Source organism: Opisthocomus hoazin, chromosome 24, assembly GCF_030867145.1.
Source record: "Opisthocomus hoazin isolate bOpiHoa1 chromosome 24, bOpiHoa1.hap1, whole genome shotgun sequence".
Taxonomy (NCBI): domain Eukaryota; kingdom Metazoa; phylum Chordata; class Aves; order Opisthocomiformes; family Opisthocomidae; genus Opisthocomus; species Opisthocomus hoazin.
The window spans coordinates 2,768,321-2,776,768 of NC_134437.1; positions in this window are offsets into that span (position 1 = coordinate 2,768,321).

The window sequence follows — 8,448 nt, forward strand, 5'->3', positions numbered from 1 at the left end:
GGAACTTTGGCAGCCCTAAGCAAATTTAAACTGTCATTTAGTTTCACACCCCCCCACCCCCTGTCCCTTTCTGGATTCATGAATGTTGTTCAGTGGTTTAAAAGGGCCTGGAAAACTGGGATTAGATATAGGGAAATGTCTTGTCCAGCAGATTCCAGACAGTATTTGAATTTTTCAACTAGTTTACTCTGTTTTTACCTACACACCTTTGGTGTGAGCTTGCAGCAAACATTCTAGTGGGTGAATTAATAATTAGATGGTGCAATGATGGGTGCCCTAGAAATAAAATTATACAGGCAGATAAATAGATAGATCAGTCTGACTGAGAGAAGTGAATTTTAAGCAACGTTATAGCACATTAATGGAAATCGAATGTGATATTCTTATTCACCCTGGAAACTCATTCCAGGGGCTGAGTTCAGCTACTCAGGAGACACACACAATGCCATGTGAGCAGCACAGCCGATCTGAAACAGCTCTCATTTGGACTCCTGAATTTTTGCAACTAATTTCTGCTGCAAAGCAAAGCAAATTCCAAACTTCCACTAGAACCAGGGTTTCACACCCAGAGTCCCTCTGCCTTTTTTGTGAGTAACCTCACCTAATGAATAGCTTCTGGGAGAGACATCTTCATGCATAGAGCTCACAGACAAGAATGGAAGCCAAATTTCTAGGATTATTGATGAATTATTCAGCCATCTCTGCCTTTAACACTGACATGTAAGTCAGGAGCTTAATGCCCCGAGGCCCCACATTCATTGTGGGAGTACAAATCCTGGAGTGCTGGTTTATAATCAGCATATTGCATAAATGCCTCTTACTTGTGCAAATCAATTTTCTCTAGGTCTCAGGCCTTAATCTCAAGTGCCTCCTGCTTGGGAACAAAAAAATAAAGTTTTGTGTGGGGCTCATTCCCTATGACTTGTGTCAAAAGTTCATACTGAGCAAGTGGGTCAGGAAAACTGCTTGTTTCATTACTTATTTATTTGTAATGAATGGGAGAGGAAAAAACGTCACAAGATAATTCAGGTGAGATATAAGGAGAAACTTTCCAGTTATGAGAGGAGTGAGGAGTGGGAAAAAGTTGTCTAGGAGAGTCATTGAATCTGCTCCCTCAGAGGCTCATAAAGGTGGGCTTAGCCAGCATCTGGCAAGGATGTTTTCGATATATATGATTCTCCACCAGTGAAAGAGGGAGACATGCAATGTTCTTCTGAGGTCCCAGCTGTACATGTCTAAGAGAGAAAGGAAGAAAGTTAGATTACAGGTCAGCTGACACAGTCCTCAGCTGTGATGAAGATATTTCAGAAACATCACTGAGTGTGGGAGACATTAGCGTTGACAATATGCAGATTCCCCAGGACAGACGAAACCTGCCTTAATTCAAGCCACAGACACCTTGTCCTGCAAAAATCATCAGTGCTGAAGGCAGCTTTCTTTTCAAAAGGCTTGTTAACAGCAAGGAGAGAAGAGGAGGGAGTGCAGCAGATCTCATAAGGTTCCCACCTCTCTTCTGTCCTGTCCCCTGAAGTCCAAGCTGCAGGTCAGCAATAGTGTAAGGAAGGGGCTACTTCTCCCCTCAGCCAAACATAAATCTGCCTCAAGCCTTGCCCCAAAGCCTCCAGGAATTGTCTTAAAAAACCCCCTCTGAAATTGGGTCATTGTTAGACATGCAAGTGAGGATTTTTAAAGCTGTTTGAAAGATTCAGGTGCCCTGTTCCAGTTCCGAAGGGAGTAAACCTCCCCTCTGCCTGCTCACCCAGGTTCCTGGACAACGCTTGCCATATGCCATTAACACAGCTTTTATATTGCACTCCCCAGGGGGCTATCTTTCTGGCTCTGGAGGAAACAAGGGGCTGTATTTTGATGCAACCTGCTAAGTGCCCTGCAACACTTAGACTGGAAGGTGCTGTATAAAATGTCAACCATTATCATTAATCGCTCCTCGATGTTGCTGCTGACTTTTATGTGGCAGGCACTGCAGTCTATAACAAGCTACTGTCACTGTAAAAATATTCCTGTACATTTGTGGCTGAGCTGGAGGGCAGATCAGGAGAAGGCGAATAAGCATTTGCAGCTGCTGAGAGGGATGAAGGGGGCTGATGCTTTGCAGGGGTTGGCAGAGGGATTGGGAAGAGGCAAGGCTGGATGCAGCTTCAGTGGGGCTGGGGCTGCACCAGGCAGTGCTTCCAGCAGGAGTTAGTTTGCTGCAATAACTCCATCCCTGAGCGCAAACACAGGAGGGTTGGCTGTCTGAATACAAATGGACTTTGCTGCTGTGTGGATGGCCTGAGAAAAATCAGTCACATCTTTTCCTGTGGTTGGACAGCAATACTATGCCTGTGATGACTTCCAGCAAAATTCTGGATTAGGGAGTGTAACCAGGCGTTGGGCACTTGATTTTGAGGACTGAAGGAATGCTGCCACAGGGAAGCAGAGAGCAAGGTCAAGGAGGCCTCCTGCTCTAGCGGACTCACAGGACAGGAGAGGCCTGTTGGAGCAGGGCGGTGGTGCTGGGGGTGCATTGAGGCTTGACTGAAAGAGCTAGAGAAAAGGAGAGTGCAATAGGGGTGCAATGGCCCTTCGTTGTGTAGAAGGCAGAAGCTCCCTGATAGGCAGGACTGAGTCCAGGCTGCAATAGAGTGCATCCGTGGGGAGTCGGTACACACCGCAGCAGAGCTCTTCAGGATGCAGGTGAGCTCAACAAATGGAAACAGAGTATGTCCAAGACAGCAGAGAATCTGACAACTACATCTGATTTCAGAGACACCAATTCCTAGCAGACAGCTCCTCTGTGTTGCAGGGCATGGGACTGTGGCTTGGCTACACCACTGAAACCCAGCAGTGCTCCCATCTCCTCCTGCCTCTCCTCCTGCTGAAAGGCGGCATCATACCCCAAAGAAGCTGCAACCACTTGCCTTTGTCTTGCCAGTAGAGCTGGCAACAGATTAAAGCAGAGAGCAGAGGATTTGTTCTAGAAGAAATGCTATCATCTCGGGCAGTTTTAATAAACCAATAATCAAAGAACAGACTATAATAAATTAACATCTTTTACTAAGAACCAGGCAAGACTGTCTATTTAAAGCCATTGTCAGTGTTGTAACCAGTGAAAGGAAGGAGGGAAGGGAGAAGAAGGAGCTGTTGGCAAAAGCAAGGTGGGGGGGGAGGAAGCATTTAACCCCGCTTGTTAGACATGCGAATCCCGCGTCTAATTTCCGACGGACTTACACCATGTGTGAGCGCTGATAAGGCCCTGTGTGAAATTGACAGCTCGGTCTGAGGCATCTATCTGCCATAAGCCATTTCTTTATTGCTCAGATAAAGGAGCGGGGCTGGCAGAGCATGACTGTGCGATTAAACTTTCCATCCGAGGAAGAAGAGGTGAAGAAAGAAACACATTCCTATTAAGGCCACTATTAGTTAACAAGCAAGTGTGCGTGTGTGCGATGATACAGTATTTGCACACACAGAGACACACCTGGTGCCAGGTTGTGTGTGAGACCAGAGCAGAGTGGAGGTGGAAAGGCAGGATGGGCAGTGGAGGGAGTAGGGGTGGCAAGCATCGTGCAGCGCAGGTGGGCTTGAAGATGCATGCAAGAAACTGAGTGTGAGAAGCAGGTAAATAGGGAGCCGTGCAGGTATGAACCACGTTGTGGCACAGCTAGCTGTGTTGGTGAGGACATGGCACTCTGTGGCAGGCAGCGGTGTGCTCCCTGCCCTGTCCTCACTGCTGATGGAGCCCGTGTACTGGGGAGGAGGGAACGAGTGGCTTTGAAACACTTGGACTGGAGCAGGCCTGTTAAATCAGAGCAGATGGCCACATTAGCCCTGCAAAAGAGCAGCGACTCTCCCTGTTCATCACTGGCCTCCCATCCAGCCTCAGCCTTCCAATTTTCCCTGCAAGCCTTTGACAGCTGCTCCCAGGGAAATTGCATTCATGTGGTGAGCCCGGGATTAGAGAAACATAGCCCTCACCTCCTTTCCATTACCAATAAGCACTCACTCCCTTTGTCCTCTGAAGCGATTTCATAGCTGGTGCACAAACACGGAGACAATAAAAGAGCCTTTCACTGGGCTGGTGCAAGAGACAATGGGAAGCAGATACACCTTCATCAACAGAGGTGCATTTCCATTTTGATAACAAAGGTCTCTGGTTCCCAGTTGAACACCCGCATCTTGTTTTGCCTGTTTTCTCTCTCCTTCCCCAAGCCAGTGAGAGGAGTCTGCCAAGCAGAATGGTGCATACAATAGCGTTTCCCCTTCCCTTCCATTGCCAGTTGTCATGCTGACAGATCTGATAGGCCTGTGTGCCACTGTTTGCCTTTCGTTCTAAACAGGGGAGAAAGACAGAGAAAAGCAGGCCTTATTTTCCTCCCTTCAGTGTTATCTTCCTCTTTCATGTTCTCATTACAATGCCACCACGGTTATAGAAAAGGAGAGATTCAGGAGCTGTCAAAAGAGCCACCGGGTATCTTTCTGTGTGTGCCCTTCCCACTGAGTAAGTGCGCGCTGGACAAAATGTGGTTCCCGTGGAACTGGAGCATTCCCGGGCTTACACCACAGCTGAGTGGGACTCCCCGGCTAGTTATTTTGACTGGCTGCCTGGATGCAAGTAGGGGAGGAAAAAGAATGCTGCACTGACACAGGGCTCCCAACCAACTGACACGTGACAAACTCCAAATGGGCACGTACAGGGCTGCTGCCCTGCTAGGATTGTGAAATGTGGCCCTAACCATACAAAGACAAGCAGACAGCTGTCATAATTAGAGGACTCCACCCATTTCTAAATTATTTACCTCTTTTACCTCCTCCATAAACTAATTATGTCAAGCAATTGCACAGCAGATCTCAGTCCATGTTGCAGAAGATGAACCACACTGGTTTCTCTAGCTTTTGCTGGATTGAAAAAGCAAGGCACTGAGTTTCTGTCCATCTCTCCATCTTGGCCTGATGCTGTCCCATGGTTAAGGCGTTTTCCATTCTGCCTGAGCAAGACCAGCATCTGGTGACTTGTCTGCACCCTGCACTGGAGACAAGGAGCCTGGTGTTGTGAGGCCTTGTATTACAAAGGGGAACTAGCATAGGTAGCGCTCCTGGTTCGGCTGCCATCTCCTAGGTCTTACAGTTTTCATGTCCCCATGGCCAGAGGAAATGGGAGCATGTTCCCCTGTAAGCAGCTCCCAGCTGGGTTCTCCTGACAGAGTAATACAGCAGAGAGTGAGTCAAAGCCAGCGGGGACAGGAGGAGTCGACTGGGAGATATTCTGCTCTGAGCATTCAGACTCCAAAACGACACTGCCCTGATGTTGTCATGGCTGTTGAACACCACAGTTCATCTCAGCCACCGCTGGGGATCCTTGTAAAGCCAGGGGAGGAAATTAAGAGCTCCAGCTCTTTGTCCTTATGGGCATTCTGTGACAGAGCTCTAGCTGAGCGCGGCAAGGGTGAGTTTTCTCCCTCCAGTGTAGTTGGAAAGATGTGATGCACTATCCAGGTTCCTCGCTTTACTGCTATCAAGTGGCAATCCAGAGAAGGGCTCCAGTGCGAGAAGCTGGCTAGAATGATGCTTAGTCCGTCTGCTTTGTCTCAGTCTGCATTAACAAAAGGCAAATGAGCAGTAGGAACTCCCTCTTGTGACAGTGAAAACCACATGCATGCACTTGCTGCTGGTTCTCAGGAGACGGATGGGCTTTACTCCCTAGAGCTTGTTTTTGTGGTCATTGCCTCATCCAGCAACATTTCTTGCTCTGGCAAAGTTTCCAGCCTCAGCAGAAGAGCAGTTTACTTATCAGACTCATCCTGAAAGGATTAACAGATGCCTTCTTTCATTGCAGTTCCTCTTGGCGACATGACACGGTGCAGGGATTGAGAAAGAAGTAGTGCTGGAAGGGGAAGATGATTTGGAAGAAAGAAAGACAGAGAGAAAGAATGGGTGAAAGACAACTTAAGGAGAGGTAGAGTGGAGTGTGAAGAGGATAAGGAAACACACAGGAGATCATTTAAACGGTAGGAGGGAATGAAAGGGTGGGGAAGAGATGAAAACAGAAAGAGAAAGAAGCATTGCACAGGATGGATTGTTTCACCAGGAATCCAAAATCAAAATTCCAACTAAATTAGGGTACTAGAGGTCACTGAACAGAAATTGCACAATGGCTGAGCCTCTAACAAAGGTTAAAACATGGAACAAAGACAAATAATGACACAATCCAGAGTCAGTGACCATAAATTCCAAACAGAAAGGAGGGTGTTGTGGAGATGATGGGAAAGCAGAAGAAATCGTTGCGTGCAATCAGTGTTCAGTAGGTGAGATTGAAAATAAAATGTGCTTTTCAGAGCTAGCATCCTAGATGCAAACACAGATGCAGGTTTGACAATGTCTTTCAATAAAATTTATATACTTAAAACAGTAAGAATGAGAAGCCAACATCAGCTTAGGAACAGATAGAAACATGCTTAAAATGTACAGTATTGCATATGAATGTTAGAAAGAAGGAAGGAAACCCTGGTTTCTCTGAGCTGCTGAATACAGTTGTCTGAGAATTTTTCAGTAAAATCTTTGGTTGGAAAATAACAATTTAGCTAAATTGAAGCCCTTTGCATTGAAAAGGGCAGTTTTGCTAAACTTCTGATTTTGAAAACATTTAGAGAAAATAATTGAAATGGTTGAAGCATAGCAGTTTCAACCTGATTTTCTAGGGAAAGGGAATGTATGAGATCACACCACATATGGTATGCATGAGGAAAGGCAATTGCTTTTCTGTCCCCTCCTACAGCTCTTGAACCCTTTGACAGGCTTCAACCAAATTTCACAAAGGGATAGTGGGTCTTGGCGTTTTTAAACTCTACCCAGGTCTGTGCAAGAGGAAGGTCATGCAGAAAAGATGTTGGGAAACGAGCTGGGTTGTGACATTAAACATCAGCATCCATTTTCAGGGCTGATTACTCTGTTCTGATGAAGAATGAGCCTTGGGGTCAGTGGAATGGGTAGTCCCCATTGCCTGGGGAAACCCAGCCTGCCCCTGCTCCCTGGGGTCTCACACCCTGCAGCCTGGGCCCAGAGTCCCAGTAACCCTGACTCCCCCTCATCTTATACATGAACCATCTCTGCTCTCCCAGGCAGGCTGTCCTCTGGGTGACTTTTGGGGTTGCTATGGCAGCAAAATTGATAACTCCCATCTAAAAAGGCAATTCAGTGTTGCACAGGAAGATCAACACCATCCATCATGCCCACACCCCATAGGTGCCAGGGTGTATGACCACCATATCTACTTCAGCTGTATTTTTCAGAAGTCCTTATAGTTGCATACTGTTAGTTGGGCCATTCTGTGAAGAGAAAGCTATAGCCCAGCATGCGGAAAGTGAGTAAAAGACATAAAATGTTCTTGCTTTGCCACAGATGTTTCACTTCACCTCAGATAAGTCTCAGTAGAGGGTGGCTATGACCACAGCTGCTGCTTGGCAGATGCTCGGTAGTGCACTGCTCTTCGTGGGAATGGTTTGGGTCCTGAGTGTGGTGACAGATGCTCCCTCAGCTTCATATCTTGTTCTCCTGTGAGTCTGAGATAGCAAAGTCTTTGCTGGGTTTCTTTAGGGTGCTCTCTTTTTAATACCTCAGATCTGTCCAGCAGCCGATGAGGTTGTACAAATAGAAGGAATCTAGGGATGCAAAGGAAGGAAAGGCAGGCCATGTCATCTGTGACATAAAACCACTCTGTTATCTCTCTCTCCAGGCTGAGGACAGAGCTGGGAGTAATTCATCCTGCAACGATCTTCTAGCAGCTGGCTTCAGATCTGAACCTGACAACTCTCCCTGCAGATGCAGGGCCAGAGAGTTTGTATCTAAGACTGTTCATTTTCCTTGGCACTTCCCACAGACACCGAATCTGGCACAGTGCATTCAGGAGGCAAAGGGCTGAACTCCTTGGTCTGTAGACAGACCAAGAGAGGAGACAGACCCTGCACACTAGCTCCATGGAGGGCAGCTATAACTCACAGTAGCTCAGCAGTACACACAGCAGCTATGCTGACTGGGAAGAAATAAAAGAGTGTGAGGAGAGACACATGGCAAAACTGACAGCACAGTTTGGATATAAAATTTCTGGGCTGCAAGAAATTCAGGTGAGAACAGCATGTGGAAGATGCCTTCACTGGTCTAGACATTCTAAGGTCACAATATCTCACCCTTTTTTGACACAATCTTGCCTCTGCAAAATAACGTTAAAAGCAACCACCGCTCCTCTCCCCTCCAAAATCCCAGGCAAAAAGACAACGATGAGATCCAGCTGCTTGTACTACAGCACTTAATAAATGTTGACATTTTTACACAGAGAACTAAGTATTTTATTGGTGTTAATATGATCTTCATAGGATTAACAGGATCCCAAAAATTGTTCTCTCACCATGCAAGTAAAGGCATGTTAGCTCTTGCCTCTTATTTTGGACTTGATTA